We start from the raw sequence: 22,511 nt of genomic DNA on the forward strand, positions 1-22,511 counted from the left end.
CTTGCTATCACTTTCTGTCAAACAGTTTAGTACATGTGCCCTGATTTCCTCACAGAATGGACATAATTTTATTTGTCTTTGAAAAGTTATTTTTTAGATATCAAAATGACCTTTGAAAAGATAGGAAGGAAGTTTTGTCCGGTAAATTAGATAATCACCTTTAACTTCTGATGATGCAGCGTCATAGCTTTGCTCTGCTACTTATTTCCTGGTTAATCCCGAGAAAGCCACTCTAATACTTTTATGTCTCATTTCCCCAGACAAAATAACAGTAGGAGTACTGGAAAAATGAACGCATTCAGCCACTTTCTCCTCCTCAGATCTGTGTCCAGTACTGCCTGTAATCTGACAGTGTTGCAGGTCATGCTGCTTTCTGCTTGTGGGATGATGACATTAGCATGATGTATTGAGAAGTCATGTAACTAATTAATTGAGCATTTTACTTTGATGATACAGCTTATGTTGAGGAGGGAGGAGAGTCCAGCTGGATTCACTTAATTGTTTCTTCATTCTTGCAGCTTAAGAGAAGTATTGTGTGATCATCTGACTACTTGATATCAATTTCAGCATGAATACACAAGAGGCAAAGCCATTAATGTTCAGGTGGTAATTCATGACCACTTGGGATGGGTAGGTTACCTATGTTTCTCTTCAGTGTTCGAATAAACAGTTAGCCCTGTCTGTCAGGTGTATCTTTTCAGGTAAAGATTTTCTATAGACCTGCCTATGGTATTCATTTAATTTATGGAATATTTCCTCTTATGTCCCAGTACAAATTCATACAGCGTCAATATTCACACAAATTTATAACATCAACAGCACGTTCAAAGTAACAGTACACGGAATACCTAAGTATGCCTTTTCCATCTTGCAGGAAAGAGAAATACGTTATGATGCAGACCCAAAAGATTCAGCTAAAGGTACATTATTTTTGCCCACAAAATGTTTACTATTTTTTCTTCTTAATCAGATGTAAATTTAAAATTACATTTGCTGTAATGAGAAGAAGATAAGACTGGGGCTTTGAAAACTTTTTCTCCATTATGGGAAGACATTCTTACAGATTAAATCTGCTGTTGACAAAGACAGAAGCTGACCTAAGAAGGGCCGATGCCTCTTTGGAAAACTGCATACACCCATAGATGAGACCAGTCAACATAGCTTACATTGATAAGGTCAGACAGATTTCATAGCTGGTTTTGTTGTGTCTTTTTTGTTTTTTTTTTTTAACCGTCTTTGCATTTGGGAAGCTATTCTGATCAGAATCATAGCAATTTTAGGAAACAATCAATTTTAAAGAAGCTTTTTGTCTCCAAGACTAATCAACTTAGCATATTTACAGTAATGTAGACAACAGTCCCTGTAGTGTCTTCATAACAAACCAGCATAACCCTAAGGCATAGATTGTGAATGATACCAATCACCGGGCAGAACAAAAAGAGGTATTCCAAAAAGCTTCTTTATCCACCCAAATCACAAATTGTTTTTTGCATTCTCCTGGAAACTTTCTTCTGGAAAAACACTGCTCCAGCTCCTAGCAGTTTTACTCAAAATTACTACTCTTAACCCAAAAATACCTGGAAGGACCTATTCTGGTGGGCATGATGCAGATGAAACAGAGTCTTTCCCCTCTGCTCTCTCTTTCTCCCTTACAAAAATCTCCTACCCACATTGTGGCAAGAAGGAAGAGTGATGTCCCCTGAAAATACTTCATGACCAGCTCCTGTTGAACAAGAATGATCTCTCAAAATGCCGAATGTTTAACTTGCATGGTTTCCAGTCATAAATGCACTCCTCAATACTCAGAAAGCGTCTGGGAAGGCTGACTGTATTAGATAGCCATCCTTGAGAAAGCAAATGAGATAAATGCAGCCTGGCATAGATCTGGTTAGGCAAGTGCGCATGATGCTGTGTCAGTAACCATCCCCTTTCTGTCACCACTTAAAAGTGAGAATTATTATATTGTTATCATAGAAGTAGGTTTAGCATCGCAATATTTTTTGCCTTACATACACTGCGGAATTCAGTAAACCCAAGTGCCTTTCACATAAAAATGCATAAAACTCCCCCTAGATAAAGTGCTAGCCCTATTGGTAAAATGCACACAGCTCTAAAAACATCCCTAAGTACTGCAAAAGAGAGCACCAGCATCACTAACTAACCTCCGGGAACAGAGCGAGCTAGCAAATCTGTAAAAATGAAGAGTGGATGCTCTGGAAAGCATTTGAAAGGAACAAGTGTAGTCACCAGCAGAGAGCCAAAAATGTCCTAATTTGCATGCTGTAGTACTCTCTGATCTGTAAATAAGAGCAATTAAATCAGAATACTGCTTCTGGCTGAATATTGTTTTTCAGACAAAGGCTCGCGGTTCCACTGGGCCCACAAGAGCGTAGATATCGGACTGCACGCCGTTTTGCTTGCACGATTGCCGAGGTTTCCGCTTACCCTGCAGAATACACCGTTATCTAGGGGCTTTCTGCTCAGGCATGAGAAATACAGACAGCTGACTCTGAGGCCACGAAAATATCAGAAATGCTGATATTTTGTATTTTAGCAGAAACGTCTCCTAGATGTGCAGGCCAGGGACAGATCACTTCCATCAGGATCCAGTGGTTCTCTGGAGGCAGCCTCACTAGTCTGAAGCGTAAAGTAGAAGTACGAAAGCAAAAGATTTCTTATTTTGACAGGAGAGGAAGAAAATAAAACGTGGATTCACAGACCTCAAAGGACTTAAATAAAAAGACAAATCACCCCCCCAACCTCCAAGAATATTGTGACTAGATGACTCACAGCTTTTGCATACCGAGAGTACACAAAACCAGTGGCTAGATCTGATGTTTTACAAAAATGACAGTTTTTAAAAGCATTGCCCAGCATGACCAACAACTTTTGTCCTGAAGGCAAGTCCAAAGTTGCTCCTAACCCTTCTTTAAAGTTTGGTAGGAAATGGGCCCATTCTTTTTTCATATGCACGTGGTTCCCCGGTCATTTCTCAACCCTGATGCCTCTCAAGTCAAGAGAACTGCCACAAGACCTGTTTTATAATCCTTCCGAAGGGCTGGTCGTACCTAAAGTAAGCACTTCTTTACAGTCTTCCCATTTTATTCTAGAGGGACAGGATTTCTTTGACTGGTTTTCTTTAGCCATTTGCACCAGCCATGCTATTCTGAAAAGATTCAGAGGCTGGTTTGCTGCTACCCTTTTGGCTATTGCAACATCTGCTCTCTTGTCCGTGTTTCTTACTTTTCTTAGAACCCTATATTCCAATTATATTTCAGTCAATGACAGGAGCAATGCATCCATTTCTCCTGAAATGTTTCTCTGCACTTTCAAAATGTAGATTATCATAGATCTTAGAAAGCCTGTATTTGCTGTAAGCTTCATCTGGAATAATCACACATTCCATCTTTGCATTACATTTTCATGCATATATATGAATGAAATAAATATGGATAAATAGACACAAAATAGTAAAGTCCTTATGTTTTATTTTCTCTACTCTTCCTTTAATGAGGGAAATGCTTTTCCACATCGGCATTAGAAGAAGCTGTCTTTTGAGTGTAAACTCTACCATCGTGCCAGAGTTTGTATCATACCCTGCAGCCTGAAGGCATAGAGATTCACCAAAAAACACCCTGTAAAAGCAACATTTGGCATCTTCTTCCATACTGCGTTTCTTTAGTATATTTCTGCTCCTCCCTTTCATTAATCATAAACAATCTTTATGTATATTCTTCCTCAGTTTCTTCTCCAAAGGCCTCATGTTGTTCTCACAGACCTCCTTTCCGTGTGACTGCATATTCATGTGCCGTGCCATGGCTAGGACTATTATTCTTAATGACTCCCACTTTTTTTTCCTGGCTGCTACTTTCAGATCACTCAACTTCAGTGGAAGGCAGACAGGCAAACTTTGATTTTTGCTGTTGGTCATCTTACAACAACACTTTTCTTTCTCTCCCTGAATCTCCAGCACACATCATTTGATGAGCTCTGTTACTGAATCACCATGAAATAAATTGCCACGTTCCACTATAATTTGCAAGGAAAGATGGCTTACACAGAAAATAACTGCTTTTAAAAATCATAATTCAGTTTACATAGTAGTTATTAACAGCAGGCTGCTTTTCGCCCTTCTTTTTATTTTTAGGTTGTCACTTCTCTATCGCATGTGGTTACACCTGTACTGAAAATTTTAAAAATGCAACTCTATAAACACCCACAGCCAACAACAACAACAACAATAAAGACCCGTTCTCAAAGTCTCTAGGCAGTTGAGAACTGCTGATAGTGGCATGATTAAAGAGATTAAGTTTGTTGAAGCCCATTATTAACACCAGGAAATTTTCTCTGAAACAATGAAGCTTTAAAAATTCATCACAACGTGGTGTTTTCAGAGGTATTAAGGGAGCAGTATTTGTCTCTCCCTTGCCTCCCTCATGCATATCTTTAACAACCTCTCATTGAAATGGTAAATTCTGAGTGCTTTAATAGCAAAAGTACACCTGTCTCGGGTATCTGGCCCCTGAGTCATATTCCAGAAGTAACCCAAGGTATTATACTGGAGTGCACTAATTTGCGTATATTGCTATAAACATCAGGAATGCTTTTGTTTCTGCAACCGGTCATCAAATCTAAAAAGCTGCAGAACCATTTTATTTCTTAGCCTGCTTCCATCATCTCCACTCAGCAAAGCCCATGAAACTGCAATAAGCTCATTCATTCACATCTGCACGGAGTAGGGCAGGATGTATTTCTAGAAACACACAATTCAGATCTTTGGGGTTTTTTTTCTTCCTTTTTTTTTAATGAAAGAGTAAAGTAACTTGAGAGAGTTGCACAGCAAGTCCTGAAAATGACATAATTTTATATCCAAGACATTTCACGCTTGGATATGTATTCTGAAGCAGATGGTAAGTCTTGGAAGAAGATGAAGAACTGGGATTCAGCCACAGCTAAATGTTCTGGAAAATGAATGTACATTATAATGCAAAAAAGTACAAAAGGGGGGGGAGATTGATATATCAATCCTATCTATTTTAAAGTGAACTCAAGTGAGAGCTACACAAACATAAGGCTACAACTTCATGGTCACAAAGATGGTGTCATTTCAAAGAGCCGTAGGGGCTCTTCTCATTCTTCAATGAACGGGAATCAACCCCTGCTCAGACAATATGGTACTGCTAACGTTTACCAAGCACAGTAATTACCAGAGTGCAACTTCCAAAGCAGTCTCTTTGAGTCTAAAATCTGCTGAAAACTGAATTCCTAGAAGCTTCCTTAGGTGTCAGCACCAAGAAGATACAGCCTGGTGTTACCCTGAAATTGTTAAGGAAAGCTCAGATTTCTCCACCCAAAGCAGTTTCAAATATCTTATTCAACATTTCCCCTAATGACTTACAGAAAACCTCGAGAATTCTAATCAAATTCCTGATGGCCCCTAATTGAAAAGCACCATCAATACAGAGATTCTGAGTACCTTAGAGAAAGAAATGATGAGCTTGAACCTGCAGTCCCGGAAAATGAATGAGTTTCAATCAGAAAAATGCAAGTTTCCACATAATAAGTAAGAAATAGAATTACTGCTACATGTTGAAGCTCATTAGGCGGCAACTACAGAGAAGAAAATGTGGTGGTGCTACTAGCTGACTACAGTGAGGGTGTACCAGGGACCTTGCAGGTCTGAAGCCTTAGTATTCTAATAATAACAAATTCTTAAGTCCTTGTACGGGATCTACAACAGTTCTCTGCTGATGAGAAAACAATACTCCAAATTCTGTAAAATAATAATATCTTTGTGATGTATATCATTATAAGGAGGTAGTCATTATCTCCTAAAGCATTGGCAATTACTGCACTGTCCTAAAACGTCTTATTTCCCAGTTGGTACAGAGAAGCTCGTTTGGCTTGGCTCATTGTTTCATGAGAAGATTATCTGCAATATGAATATCTGCACAAGCTTCAAGGTAAAGATGGTAATAAACTTAATAAATAAAAAGGTGCATTTTTACCTGATTTCACAAATCTTCAAGATATTTTAACCTGTTGGAAAAATATTTTTCTATAAGGCATATAAATTTTTTCCTGTTTTTTGATCATAGACTCCCTAATAAATATCATTATTTTGTTACCCATTTTAGATTATCCCGGAACAATAACATATCCTGAACATCTGCACCTGCAGTATAACTAACTCTCAGAAGTTTATTCTAACCATTGTGGTGAAACACTGGAACAAGCTGCCCAGGGAGGTGGTGGAGTTGCCATCCCTGGAGGTGTTCAAGGAATGTGTGGACGTGGCGCTGCGGGACATGGTTTAGTGGGCATGGTGGTGTTGGGTTGATGGTTGGACTTGATGATCTTACAGGACTTTTCCAACCGTAGTGATTCAGTGATTCAAAACTGGTGTACAAATGTGTGACAAGTCTGAAGTGGGAAAAGCCAACTGCTTTTAAGTCAAAACTGATAAAGAAATGAAGTGGAAGCATATTTTATAAAACAATACCTTGGTTAGGATTTAAAAACCTGTCATAACCCTGAAAAACTGTTGGTAGATTGTTTTAAAGCATTAGAAAAAAATTTTTTCAGTAGCAATAATGAGCGGTGCAATTCCTCAGTCCAACAGGAAGGCAGTGTGAGGATAGATTTGAAGTGGAAAGCAAGAATTCTGGTCCTTCCTCAGGCCAGCACCTTCACTAAGGAGGACACGTGTATGTAAATTCTCATTTGGAGAGGTATGGGCTGTGGGCAGGGTGGGGAAACAATCAGTAAAGTCCAGGTGATTCACCCTGTGCTGTGAATGCAACCACAAAACTTATGCATAGAATTGGGCTTTTCCTTTTCTTTTTAATCTCCAGGAATACTAACAGGACTTCGTATTATTTACATCCTATGATTACCTTGAACAATTTCCTAATGGCACCATTAGGCAAAAAGAAAAGGGCTTTTGTTCACAGACACTGTTAAACAAGGTACATTTTTTTCTTCCCCGTAAGGGAAGAGGATGTGTACTGAATCACACTGACATATTCTTGGCCCAATATGAAGATGATGTGATACTAAACTAACCTCAAAAAGTAATTTGATATTATTTCATTTCATACAAGAAGTTGATTTATTTTTTAAGGCTTTGCTTGGTAGGTAAACATGTATAAGCTTTTTCTTAAGACAAAGGGTATAAGAGGTATCGGTAGCAGAGCAGGGAAGTAAGTGCTCTTATTGGACTTGAACGTACATAATTTAAGTCAATGTCAGATCGTTTATGTTAAAGAGAAAATTTAACTAGTGATTTTCTGTTTCTTACCACACCAGTTACCCGCCAAGAAGGATTTATGTACTATTTTCAAGAGATGAGTGTTCAGTCTTTCACTATTTTTACTGGAACATTTTAATGACTCAGCTAGACCTCAGAAAACCCCTGCTTGAACCTGCTGAAACTGCTTGCCATTTCCCAACTGATTTCTTTCAAGTGAACGTTCATTCAAAATGAAATTAATTTGTTCACTTCTTCCATGAAGATATTTCCCAGTCTCCTGCTTCCGTGTTCATCTTTCTTGAACTCTGTGCTGGCTTTGACCACTGTTGGTTGCTCTCTCCTCAAAGATACACCCTTCAAAGCAGTTTCAGTCCTTGTCTTCTGATTCCTCTCCTGATTGTCTCTCTGCTCCCTTTCTTGGTCTCTCCTTTGACAGAGCAGTTTTCTATTTTCAATCTGATTATTTCTGCAATGCAGCATAGACATTGCCAATCTTGCTTTAAACAAGCTAACTCCCATAACACAGGCTTGCTGTAACAGCACAGAGCTCTTCTCAGATTATTTTCTTCCTCTTCTCCCCAATTCATGTTTTCATATTTGCCATACATTGGGATTTGATTTTAAAAGTTTTTTGTTAAAACATTATCCTTTGCTTTGGCAATACTAGCCTACACCTACAAGCCTCTTATTTAGTTCTTTAAAACCCTCAAGCCTTCCTTCTACAAGCTGTCTGCAAACCAGGTGGTTAAGAGGAGAAGCAAATGAGAATAAACAATATGGAAATCACAAACAATGTTGCTGGCTTTTTTCTTCTTTTTCTCTCAGCTTAGTTTTCTATCAGTTATAATTACTACCTGTGTGAAACAGTGGGGATGTACAAAGGCCTGTTTGCATTACAAGTGGAAAGCATTTAGTTCAGGGTAGTATAGCGTAAACACCAAAACTCCTGCTACATTTTATACATAGTCTCTTTCTGCAACACAACTGCTTTTTCCCTCCTTGCCAAAGGAGGTTAGGCACATTTTTTACTGCCAGCTTAAACCCACATTTAAGGTTATTTGAAACAAAGCCTCAGGCTTCAGTCTTGCAGCTTGAGACCAATTCTATCTGTATTAATGAGCTCTATAATTGTCTTGTATAATATAGCTTTCAAACCTGTAAACCTGTTAAAATTATTTAAATCTCATTTTAAACTTACAGAAATACTTCATGGATTCTGCTTGCACTTACCAGAGAAGACTTCTCGGTAAAAGTGCTTAAGCTGTATTTCTTACTTAACAAAATAGTTTTAAAAATCAAGTATTTGCATCCAAGAATTAACTTTTGTTTATTATGCAATTCTACTCCTCAACAAAATAATCTTAGATGTAAATGGGACATGTTTTTATCCATCCCCTTCTCACTCTTACAAGCAGACTGTGAGTCATGCCTCTGTTATTTCTCTCATTAGCTCTTGCCAGAGTCTAGAGGGATATAAGGATGAGCGAGGTCCGAGACTGTGCATGAGCTCAGGCCACTTTACTTCACACCAGGTCACTTCAGCTCAGATGTTATGCCCATGTTAATCAGAATGCCACATGTAAAATAAGGCCATTACCCACAATCATCACTTTAGCTGACCCAAAAATCAAAACTCTTTGTAGCTTACCTTACCTGTAAAATGCAGAAGCTAAATGGTTAATCAAGATGCTTATGTAGCATGTCTGAGAGATCATTTTCTTCTACAAAAAAATATCCTTGCACCACTGAGCAATCAAAGCATTTTCCTCAAATTTACTACACTCATTATCTTAAACTAAGTGTTTGATCTCAACTCACAAATTAGAGTGACTCTAAAGAAGCTTGATCCTATATTAAGAGGCCAGTAGCTCAGATCCATAGTCCCTTCTCTCTTTCTGTAGTCTCCTTCAACAGCTCTGGCTAAAATCTAACAAAAATTCTCTGAAAACAAGAAAGCCGTCTGCAGAAAACTGAAGTTCCTACAGACTTAGACATTTTTTGAATTGCTACTTGACATTTTATATTTCCTAGCAAAACCAGGGAAGTGCCAAGTGCTGTTCCTAGCTATACTGGTGAAAATTGGGAGAAATTCAACTGATTTCAGAAGAATATCCATGGAATTACATTGGCTAGGAAATTCTTCTTTTAAAATTTTGCTACAACGTTTATTCCCAGTGAATTCCAGTCATCCACATGAGATTAGATGGTGAGAAAACCTTGTAAATTGGTATAGGAGCATCTGAGAGTTCAGCTCCTCCTGCTGAAATTACTCTCACACATATGCAAACACAGCAGTATTCACCAGACTTTCCACTTTGAGAAGTTAAAGAGGATCTCAACTTGTTCTGTTGTGATGGATTCTAACATAAGAGGTCACGGCTTCATGTTTTATCTATGCCTGCTTGTTCTTTTGGTTTTGTCTGTTCGTGTGTGTACCGGACATGTGCACTCCTTACATGATATTAAAATAACATTTTTCTTTTCTTTTAATCTAAAACTTTTCTATTAATCAAGAAATATTGAAGTGGTTAATCTATAGAAGTCAGTAGCAAGAAGAATAACAAAACACAGACACAAGTGCACTTTGGAATTATCACTGAGTATGAAGTATCCTCCTCAAATCCTTCAAAGTCATATTCAACTCTGCTTGCTGTGTACAGCTGAAACTGTCTGGCAATAATGAAAAAAAAAAGGATTGCTCTAAGAGGTTATGAACCTTTACACCTAAATGAGTTAATACCCTTCAAACTCCCTCCTCACAACTACTTCATAAAACTCAGTTCAAGAACACCGAACAGAAAGTTGGCCCTCAAAGTTGAGAAACATACAGCTAAGTTTTAATTAAATCAACACATCTGATGATACCTACCCAGCATCAAAATCTGGCTCAGAGTGAAGCCAGGTTTCCTTTCATTTCTGTAAGCTGGAGGCATTAATTCTTCATCTTCTTGCACCATGCATTTTTCTGTGCTCAAAGTGAGAAAATGTTAGCAGTGTCTTTTGCAGGCACAAAGGGCTTTGAGAAATGCCCAGCAATGAGGGATCACGTTGAGAGCAGGGATCTCAAGGGAGTAATTTTGGTAGACTGGAAGAGCATCGTTTCTCTGACTACGGCATTCCAAAGAAATTCAAGTTGTACTTTATCACTTACAGTGCACTTGCATGCTACAATGCTGTCTAAAGCCAATGGTAGACTCCTGAGATTAAAATGCAAGTTTCATTTTTTTCTATTCAAAACTTCTTAAAATCTTTGATGGAAGACACTGCATCTAAGAAGGGAAGTGAAACAAAAGCCCTACTAAAAGACTATATTTTTAGACTCGTATCTTTACAGTGGGCAAAGGATTTTTCATACTATCCATTTTACCTCTAATCTTTTTTTCCAGGAAAATATCAAACAGTGAGACACAGCTCCTAGATTTATGCATGTGCTTAATACTGAGGGAATACTTAAGAAGTGCTCTGCTGCGCTGCCATCGCAGTTCGATCCCGTTTTCTTCCTCAAGAAGAGCAGCCCTGCCTGTGAAGACACTGTGCCATCTGCCCCACATCCATCATTCTTACTGCTCTGCCAAATATAATGCAATTCATCCTTCATCCACTAAGAGATAACCAATGTTGCACGATTTTTACTTTATCCTCCAAGTAGGAAGGATTGAGATTTGAGCACTCTTTTTTTTTTTTTTTGCTTCTTTTCCCAGCTTTGAAAGGTTGGCTTTTCTCTTGACATGCAAGATTTCAAAAAAATGCAAACATCAAGAAATGCTGTTCACAGAGCAAAGAAAGCATGTCCAACTGCCCCTGCCCCCCCGAGGCCCAGTCTTGCCAAACAGCCGATAACATCTCAATCATTTGCTGGCATCCATGGGTGTATGAAGACATCGTTTCATGTCTCCATTGATTTTAACGATGCTTTTGACTACCTTCACATACAAGGCACCTGTGCTGGGAGCTATTACTCTTGTTCAGCATCGTAAAACCCACCTCTGCCTGGGACTCATTGGCCACAGCTGTAGACTCAGGTCATCACAGGGCTGACCTGTGTGGGCTGGGGAGAAATGTTTTCCTGCTTGTAGAAGCACGGGCTAAGAAACAAGTCTAAATATATGATGGAAGTAGGAGGCAGGAGTGAGAGAGAGAGAAAGGCTTCTCGGGGATAGACCTTATGGGAGTAGCAAGCCTGGTATTTCAGAGTAGGAAAGATGTCTGATGGCTGTTTCTCTTGTGTTCTGAAAAACAGGACTTATTTACAAAACAAACACACTGAGCTTGTACCAAAAGTATCGCGTGCTCATGTTACCAATTCCTCCACCCACACAAAGTGTTCTTGCAGGGTCTTTAATTTGGACTAGCTGCTCAGGTTAGTGAAGCGGTGGTAGTAAATTCAGCTCCTGTTGGTATTTACAGACTGCCTTCAACATCACGAGATAGCGATATTGCTATCAGTTAATCAATGTTTTCCTCAGTACCACAGAAGAGATTTTCTGAGCTTATAAAAACAAGGCCACCCAACATATAAGCACTAGTTTTCTGAAGTCTTTGTCGAGCCTGTGTCGTTGCATTTGCAAATCAGCACAGGTCTGCATAGATACTTCAGTACTTCCTTGTGCAGGAAGCTCAGCGTTTCAGCAGACACAGATTAAATACCATGCTTGAAGGAAGAAAACCTGCTATTCTTCAAAGTAAAGATGCTATCTTAAATGTAAGCAAATCAGATATGACCTGCAGAGGGTGCCACGGCAAGCTGTGTATGAAAAGAGAAAATAATGATCAGGTGAGTTCTTTAACACTGAGTAAAAACATACACTCCACCTGAAAGGTATGATTAAATTCATAGAGGGGTTTGGGTTTGTTGTTTGTTCTTTAACTGCTTTGGTCTCTTTCTTTACTAAATCTGGATATACAGGATGGAAAGGAAAAAAAAAAAGTCAGAGCATGTTATAAATAAAGAGGCGAAGTTAGGAGAGCTGATAAAATATGAATACCATTCCAAGGAGCTTAATGTGTCATAGCTGCATAATGGAAAAGGGAGTGAAGTGCGTATGTGCCCCTGCTGCTTAACAGTAGGTTTGAAAGAGGCTGCAAAGGCAGCACAAGTGGAAAATTCCCTCGTTGGCTGCTTTCCAAGGCATCTATTCAGCTTATGAAAAATATGATGTTTTATTTGATAGCAAGTGTATGGATTGGGCTTTTTGTGGCTTTTCTACAGAGAAACAATTGGAGCACAGAGCGGGACACTGGAACCCAGCATCTTCTGTCTTTCCCCCTGCCCCCTCCCATCCAGTCCTTTATTATTTTTAAACCTCTCATCCAATCTGTAAAATGCTTTCTTCATACAACACAGCCAGTCATATATGCGACGGATAACATGAAAGTGATCATCTTTTCTGGTCTCAGAGGTGAACAGTAGCCTAGTAACCAGGGGCTGCTAAATCCTGATACCTTGATTCAGTGCAGCTCTGGTAAGCCTGCCATGTTCCATCTCCAGAGGAATCACTGTATTAAATTTACATTAAAGATGGCTGCACGACTGACCCAAGGGTCATATTAGCATTTTTATTCCGCTAAGTTGGTCAGCGGAACGTTTCTGTACCATGCAAATTATTCCGGTACTCTATTGTTGGGAATTAAACATTTATAAGAAATTTTGTAAGAGCATATTAGCAAGAATGAGCTGGTAAGAAGTACAATAAGGGCAGAGCAGTATCAATATGTAGATCTGAGGAAGAAAATCAAATCAGATTCTTTTTGTCTGAAGATGAAAGTGGACACCAGGAAACCGGCAGGAATGTGAGTGAAAGGAATGCTCTATTTACTGGAAGAGACACAACAAAGGTAACGGTGACAAATGTGCTTAATCCCGCCTGCTCTTCTGCACTCGCTGGGCTCTGTTCTCACGCAGACCCTTTCATCAGATTCAAAGTTTGCCAGTGTAAAGCAGATAAATATTATAGGCCAGAATCTCCATTTTCAGATGAGTACAACATGCAGAGCTACTTGGATTTTACACCTTTGAGATTCAAGGATCAGTCACAAAACAGACGAGGGACTAATTGACATTTATTCTGTACTTGAAAGGAAACCAACAACCGTATGTTAAAAAGGATCAGCTGGGAAAAGATAGTAGAAAATAGAAATATAGAAAATGCTACCTCGCAGCTGTGTAAGTGCAGGAGGAATAAAAAGGAACCAGCACGACTTGGCATTCAGAATCGAATAACAATGGCTCTCACAGCCCATTAATATCTATTTGTCTGTACCCTAGATAATTCCATATGTATGAGACTGACCAAAGAAAAACACTTAACAATTTAATAAGCACTAATAAGCACATTTCTTTGCACTGAACAATAAATTTAAGACCATTCCAGCAATGAATTCTATTATATTTAAAGGAGATTGGGCTACTCTATACCTTTCTTTTTTCCCCTCCTTTTTTTTTAACCCATATGATTGCCTTCTAGGAAAAAAGCTTTTATCGGTAAGGTGACATCAACACACCAAGGTAATTTCAAGCATTTCTCTTCTCCATTTCTAGAAAAAAGAAGTGACTGGGTGGTTTCCAACCTAGGAATCTGGCTCTGTAGACACTAGCTCATATGTAAGATGAGAAAAGAAGAGCTCTTTGATACTTTGGGGTTTTAAGAAAATACCTCATACAAAGAATGTGAGATGATACAACATTTGGAAAGGGGATCATCAGGCCTTTGTCAGACAGTTCCTAGCTGGATCTGGAAGAAAAAGAATGGCTTCTGACAACAGGAAAGGCAGAGGAAAGTAAATGCTCTCAGACACAAAGCAAGGGAATTGAAATGCAGCTATTCCCATCAGATATACAGTGCCAGTTCCTGGAATATCTCCTGCATTATACAGTCACTCAGCCAAGAACCTATTGGTGAAATAATGTGCTAAAACACAAACGTGGAAGAATCGTATGTGTCTATAAAAAAAAAAAAAGAAAGTTTAGAAAGAACTTTCTAATCTCTGTTCAAGTCAAAAAGCTCTTTAAAACACATTCACTGATTTTAGCAGTAATGTGCCAACTTCCAAACTGAAGTGATACATTTGAAATGAGTGACTGACTTGAACTAAAGCCCTGAGTTCTGGAGGAGCACAAAGACTATGCAATAAGTCTGTACCTACCTCTTTAGTGAGCTTTGAAAAAGCACTCTTTAGATAAAAAAAATTTCTTTAGCTTACCACGAAATTCCTTTTCTCCTGTACTTTGGGGTTTTGGGTTTTGGTGTTTGGTTTTTTTTTTGGGGGGTGTGTGTGTGTGGTTTTTTTGTCTTATTCTTTCCTGTTTTCTCTTGAAGGCTTGTCTCGTGATACTCATATGCCTTGTTTTTCTAGGAGTGGTCATTTTAGTCTCGTTTTCTCTGTTTAGCATCTTCAAGTCATCACTCCTATCAATGTATGTTTGTATCCGTTCAGACTCCTGACAGTCTAAGACCTGATTCAGACTGAAATATATGAAGACCCAAAGTGTTTCAAAATTGTTTGACACAAACAGCTATTACAAATGCATACACAGACTCTTCCTGAAATGACAAGACATTTCAGTTGGAGCCAGGACAATGGCTTGCCAATGGAAGAACCTGCAAGGTAAGACAGTGTCGTGTTCACAGCACGGGAAAATTGCTATTGAGCACTAGAAGCGCTCTCAGACCCAGTAGTCATGACACCGTGCCAGACTCGGGGGAATTAAGCCACCTCTACACTGTTTGCCTTCTGGGGCAGCTGGGAACTGTCCCAAGTCCTGGCATGAAGCAGAAGACACTAAAAAGCTGCTCGAACTCATACCTGAGTGCTCGCCGCTCCGACAGCCTGTTACAGCAGCAGGGACTGGCAGGGCTCGGAGGCGCTTCGGCTGCGGCCCTTTTCTTCTCCCCACAGCAAGAATAGACAGTAGAATAAAAGCCTTGATTCTTTGCCACCAGGAAATCCCCTTCCACTGAAGAACCCTCCTGGGGCCACATCCACGGCTGTTGTGACTGCTTTTTGGCAACTTCAGGAGATGGAGGGACATGGCCAAAACATGCCAAGAGCAAGCGTATTCACAGCCTTCTACCTGGGGCAGGCGTTTTGCAGAAAAGTAAGACTTAAAGCAACGCTTCTACAGCAGGCAAGAAAATAATTTTAAATATTTATGTACTACTTCAGTTTGGGCATAATGACTGAAAAGTTTTATAACTTTGCTGAATAAAAGGTTTAAAGTTCTTTTGAGAGAGTCAGATTTGAAAATAGGGAGGAATTTAGTTTTTGTATCTTATTTACGTGACGATTCCACAGGTATCATAAACACCCTCCATTTGGTTTTGGCTATTCACAACGTGGTTAACTTAGCAATAATCTTAGAAAGACCAGTTATGACTTCAGAAATTAAGACTTTCAGCTGGGCTGCTTCCAAATGAACCACTATGACTAATTTTTGCAGTTTTCCCTTTTTCCATGAGAATGCAGGTTTTCACAGAGCACAGCTATTCGGTCAGGTTGCAAATAAAAAGGTAAGTGGAGAAGAAGTGCCCCCCCCCTTTCACTCAGATGTGCATAGGTTACAAGCAGCAAATCTTCGACCCCATCCTCTGCTTAAAAGGGTTTGAGCCTGTACCTCCTACTGCCAAAATAAAGAGTCAGACTACCAGGCTATGTAATATTTCAAGGGTGCTGCTTCCATAATCTTTATACTATAAACTATTCCACTTTCCATGAGGAGTGGAGTAGGGGGAGAAAGAGTGGATAAATATGAGCAGGAATCACTGCGTCCTGGTGATCTTGGTAGTCACCCAGGGAGAAGCTGACCCAGCACGAGCTTGTTTCAATGAATGCATAATATTAAGCACATACTGGAGCGGGGACGTGAACCCACTTCATACCTCTCCCAGAGAGACCCCCTAGTCATTAGGCTGTGGTTGTATTTTTTCTTCTTCAGCCCAATAAATTATTAAATACTTAAAGTAAAGTGAAAGCAGAATGGAAACCTTCAAGTATGTGTCCCTCGGGCACCTGGCACTGCAGAGCAGCAGTTACAGCGGTCAGCTGCAAAATGGCAGCAGATGCTTTAGGGAAAGCGAACAAAAGGTTTCATCATCACTTTTTACTTTTGCAGCCGTGTTTCACCAGGTGCTTTCCTCTACTCTTTCTCATACCGTAAGGAAATCAGACTGGAGATGGATGCTCTCCTGCAGCACCTGGTTTGTTAACTTTGCTCCTGAGAGGATCAGGGTTTCAGCCCTATTCCCCCCTCCAGCACTTTCTGCTGGTTATCCTGAGCTTTTAAAGCACTGGCTTTTTATGCGCCCAGCTCCCCTCCTGCATTACACAGAGGACCCTGGCGCTCAGGTCAGCGCTGTCGAGCACATCAGGCAACAAAGCACTTTAAAGTCAAAGCTGCAATGCTGGTTGAGCCCCGCTCCACCCCCCGCCCCCCCCCCAAGATGAACAAGATGGATTTACAGCAATAAAGGATGTGACCACTCTATGAAACAACATCAGTAATAATTCCCCCCTCCTCATCATCACGTTTCAAAGATCGCATTGGACTATCTGAAAGGCTTGCGACCAGCCATGGAAAATCATGCTGCCTTCCTGCCTTTGATAGCCAAGCCATAAAAGCTCTCGGAAAAAGAAATCGTTTTTGTTTTTGTGCAGGCTACATGCTACAAATCTGCCTTTAATATCACTCTCCAGGGTTTCAAGTAAGATCTTTTGATCTTTCAGCAGGTGTCTTGTATAATCTTATATTGCTAATGGTTTTAGGCAGCGACAAACAGAAACTGTGCCTGACTCAGCAGTCTCTCACTTTCTATATGTATCACCCCAATGAAAAATGCAGCATTTCCCTGCTGGCTGTTCCTTTAAAACTTGCATTGTGCCTTCAAATACACAAGGAGAGGAGGGCAGCTATGGGGGGGGGGCGGGGAGGAGGGAAACAACAAGAAGATTTTTAACTTGGAAGCTGTGGCATTGATGACTTTCAAACACAGGCCTGCAAACAAAAAAATTAAAACCTAACTCAAAGAAAACAGGTATGTATCGCTCACAGAAACGTAGGTCACAGTTCTGCAGTCAGGTAGCTTATGTGACCTGGAAGAGTGTTAGAAGATTTCAGTAGGACTACTCATTTACTTGGAGAGGCTGCGCGCCTAATCACAACTGAATCACAACTTAACTGATCCAGGCAAAATATATTCAAAATGCACTGACATGCCATCTAAAATGCATCTGACACTGCCCTACACAAAATATGTGTTTGATGAATTGAGGCACCAAGATGTCACTCAGAAAAACTGAATCTTACCTCACAGCTGAATTATCTGAGATCTCTATTTCACATCTGAATCTTCTGAGGCACTTAAAACAGATCACAACAAAATATACCACAGGACTGCTCTCCTTAACAGCTCCAAAGCAACAAAGAAGTAAGCAACTCCAAAGACTGGTGATGCCACAAGAAAGTCAAAAAGTCTGTAGATGAGTTCTTCTGCATTTGTGTTTTTTTATTTCCCTGTAGAAGAAAATTTTAAGAATTGACTGCGAAGTCTGTGTTAAAGGAATTCTAGCAAGTATGAGAGAGAGCAATGCAAAAACTAAACACAAGATAAATATTTTTTTTTAATGACAGGTGAATTAGCTTTAGCATAATTTCACAGAAAAGTGAGGAGAAGAATGAGATGCATCCCAGAGTCCTGAGGGAATTGGCTGATGTAGTTGCCAAGCCACTCTCCATGATATTTGAAAAGTCGTGGCAGTCAGGTGAAGTCCCTGGTAACTGGAAAAAAGGAAACACTGCACCCATTTTTAAAAAAGGGTGGAAAGGAGGACCCTGGGAACTACCGACCTGTCAGCCTCAGCTCCGTGCCTGGGAAGGTCGTGGAACAGATCCTCCTAGAAGCTACGCTAAGGCACATGGAGGACAGGGAGGTGATTTGAGACAGCCAGAACGGCTTCACCAAGAGCAAGTCCTGCCTGACCAACCTAGTGGCCTTCTCTGATGGAGTGATGACATCAGTGGACAAGGGAAGAGCTACGGATGTCGTCTATCTGGACTTCTGTAAGGCCTTTGACACGGTCCCCCACAACATCCTTCTCTCTAAATTGGCCAGGTATGGATTTGATGGATGTACTGCTCAGTGGATAAGGAATTGGCTGGATGGTCACATCCAGAGACTAGCGGTCAAAGGTTCAATGATGGAGATCAGTGGCAAGTGGTGTCCCTCAGGGGTCCATACTGGGACCAGTACTGTTTAATATCTTCATCAATGCCATAGACAGTGGGATCAAGTGCACCCTCAGCAAGTTTGCAGATGACACCAAGCTGAGTGGTGCGGTTGACAAGGGATGCCTTGGGATGGGATGCCATCCAGAGGGACCTGGACAAGCTCGAGAAGTGGACCCATGTGAACCTCCTGAGGTTCAACAAGGCCAAGTGCAAGGTCCTGCACCTGGGTTGGGGTATCAATACAGGCTGGGGGGATGAAGGACTTGAGAGCAGCCCGGTGGAGAAGGACTTGGGGGTGCTGGCAGATGAAAAGCTGGACATGAGCCAGCAATGTGCACTCACAGCCCAGAAAGCCAACTGTATCCTGGGCTGCATCACAAGAAATGTGGCCAGCAGCTCAAGGGAGGTGATTCTGCCCCTCTACTCTGCTCTGGTGAGACCCCACGTGCAGTACCCTGTTCAGCTCTGGAGTCTTCAGCACAGGAGAGACATGGACCTGTTGGTGTGGGTCCAGAGGAGGGCCACAAAAACGATCAGAGGGCTGGAAAACCTTTCCTGTGAGGAAAGGCTGAGAGAGTTGGGGTTGTTCAGCCTGGAGAAGAGAAGGCTCCGGGGATACCTTGTTGCAGCCTTTCAAGACTTAAAGGGGGCTTATAAGAAAGATGGGGACAGACCTTTTAGTAAGGCCTGTTGCAACAGGACAAGGGGTAACGGTTTTAAACTAAAAGAGGGTGGATTCAGACTAGATACAAGGAAGAAATTTTTTCTGATGAGGGTGGTGAAACAGTGGCACAGGTTGCCCAGAGAGGTGGCAGATGCCCCATCCCTGGAAACATTCAAGGTCAGGCTGGACAGGGCTCTGAGCAGCCTGGTCTAGTTGGAGATATCCCTGCTCACTGCAGGGGGGTTGTACTCGATGACCTTTAAAGGTCCCTTCCAACCCAAACCATTCTATGATTCTACGAAAAAAGAAAAAAACAGAAAAAAATTTCAACAGAGTCTGGAACTTAAAGCTAACCTTCCCCCCAGCCTTTAAAACAAAAGAGCTGGTGAGGAAATACCTACTCTTGCTTTCTGTTGGAGCAACCATTGATTCTTCAGAAAGTTTAGAATGATTTCTGTTTCCCTATTTTAAACAAGACTCTCTGCTTTGCTGCTTTACTCATTATCTCCCCTAAATCTTTCTTTTTCACTGTTCTGGTTTTGAAAGCATTGCACGCAGTCTCTGCATCTTACAGACCAGCTATGTCAGGAGATTCTACAGCTCAGTGGCAACTCCAGTCATTCATCTCCCAGCTCTGGTTTTCCTCTCACATACGTCACTTTTACAGTGCCATAATCCCACAGACTTCAGCGGAGGTGCTCCTGATTTACACTTACATTGCATGTAGGTCATGTAGTTTCTACATAGCTCGTTAGGCTGAGGACAGACCAGAACCTGCTGGGCCACTGTGGAGTAGATGCCTTTTCCCAACAAAGTCTTAGGAAAACTGCCAGTCATAGTGAGGGATGCGCTGCAGTGGGTTCAGCATCCAAGGGAGGATAAATGTCCACGCTCTGTGGAAACTTCACCTGTGCAAACATCTGATCTGTGGAAATACACGCAGCCCTACTTCTCCCTCTTACGAATCACACATCTCTTACACTAGACATTACTTGTGTGCCTGCCTGGGGGGGAACACATCTGCTTCTGCAGGGAATTCCACCTGTGGCACAAATGTTTCTCAACATCAGTCATTTCGTCATAGCGGGATCCCCAAAACTGGCAACTGACAACACCGTCAAAAAGATTTTAAACAACTGTCTGAACACTACAGCTGCTGCGCATGATCTCAATGGAAAACTCAATGGTTAGGATTCTAATAGGGTTTATGCGCAGCAAAATGACTGCTTCTTATGATATATACAGGGTTCTGTCAGCCCCACAAAGTAGAAAGAAAAGAAAAGAAAAAAAAAAAAAGCCTTTAAACCAGCAAAAATGTGCTAAGTGAGGACTAAAAAGCCTTTCAGCTGAAACAAATGTGCTAAGTAAGGTCTAAAATGGCAATGCACATTTAGAGAAGGCTCCCCAAGACAGGGGAAGTGAATACTACAGGAAATCAGTGAAGAGAAACTGTGTAAACATTAGTAGAAACATGTATTATCAAAGCCATTTTCTTTTTTGGATAAAACAGGCAGGAAGAACATGCTAGTGAGCCCGAGAGACCTGTTTAAGACCAAGGGAAAAGAGGAAATGTCGAGTCAGAGAGTGCCCAGGGTGAGCAGGATGGAGCTACCCCCTTCCAAAATTCATTTCACACGTTTGCTCTCAAAGGCAGTTCTCTAACCGGGGCTTTGTGGCATCAGCCTTCAGCTACAGCATCTAAGACTGGTCACAAACTTATATGGCTGTTTGGAGAAAAGATTCAGGTGCATTTTACATTTCCCTACTTTATGCCTCCCTTTTGAAACAGCCTTTTCAGCTTTGTAGTCAGGAGCTTATCTCTCGTTTTAATCTTATCTACTGTTTCAAGTAGACTCAAATGAATCTGACAGTCTCAAGACACGTGGCTTTTATGGAAATGACAAAACCAAAATAAATTGGTGGTGCTGACAAACCCTTTGGGCCATCTGCAGTGAAAGCTACATGTGGCAATCCCAGAGGCCAGGTTAGACCTCCTCCTAGCCTGTAGAAGTCAGTTTGAGAGTGATACGGCAAGTTTCCGTATAAAACAGATGATGTTTCCTGTAACGGACTTTATTCAGTACCCTTTGGCAAAGGTCAGACAGTGGGGAAGAAAATCATTGCCCTTCCAGCGTTTATTTAGCACAGCAACTTCTGACTCCTGCACCCTCCATCCCATTTTCCCCACTGGTCCTAAAAGGAAGATGGGTTCCCCTCTTCCATACTACATTTTCCTAAATTGCATCTGAACATGATGCCTAAAATAGCCCTTACGAGATGTTATGTATATCGGCTTTATGGCATAAGGTTATTACTATTCTTATAGAGCGGCATGCCTTTTTTCTGAGTGTTCATGGATATTTTTGATGTCTTGAGATTTTCAGTCCTTCAGACCTTCAGTGCCTCAGCAATGGCATGCCAAGGGGTATTTGGAATAGGAGAGCGGCAGGCTTTGAGAACAGCAGTAGTAATGGTAAAATAGGTGGAATGCTGGAGGTTGAAACAGCAGTTGTACAACAACAGATTACAATAAGATTTATAATTTGCAGTTACAAGTTTTATATCTACACCTGCAATACTTCAGTCTTACAAGATATCAGTTCCTGTTCAACTGCCTTTAACTCTATGATAGTATTACACCTTAACCTTCAGACACATTGAATCCTAATATTCAGAAACTGTATCTGGGAAAGGAGTACCTCCTGCGTTCTGTCAGTATAGTTGGAAAACAGCACACTCCATGTTCTTCCATTTCCTAGTTGTTATTTTTTAAGCAGCTATCAGCTTCAGCCTGTTTACATCTGCCAGCCCATGAGCATCCAACTCTCTCTCAGCCATAAACCACAGATGCTTCACACCCCCTGAATGCAAATGACTCATTTTCTAGTGGATCTGATAGATATTAAAACATCCCCTTGATGTCTTGTCCCTTTCTTTTTGCTGAGATTTTATGCTTTAAAAAAACCAACAAACCAAACAAACAAAAACCCAACACCTTCAAGCTCCCTACTAGAGACTCTCATTTAAAACTGTCATGGAAACTATAAACAGAGAGATAGTTTAGAATAATATTTTACTACAACTATCTTACATATTGATTTTCCTTCCAGTTTAATTAACTTCGTGAATAGAAGTGTTAATGATTTCTGTTCATCAGATTTTATCTATTTTTCTATTTATGAACATGCACAGTTCTTCCACTTTGTTACTTACAGGACTCTTGAGAATGTTCCTTACATAAGTAGGTCATCTATTTCCTATGAACCATAAACTCAGAGTGTGTAATCACTGAGTACTCCGTGAAGCTGAGTGGTGTTATTTCTTTCCTGAATGAGCCACTCAGAAACGCATGCACTTAAAATAGTGAAACCTAC

The sequence above is a fragment of the Gavia stellata genome, chromosome 2, assembly GCF_030936135.1.
Source record: "Gavia stellata isolate bGavSte3 chromosome 2, bGavSte3.hap2, whole genome shotgun sequence".
NCBI lineage: Eukaryota > Metazoa > Chordata > Aves > Gaviiformes > Gaviidae > Gavia > Gavia stellata.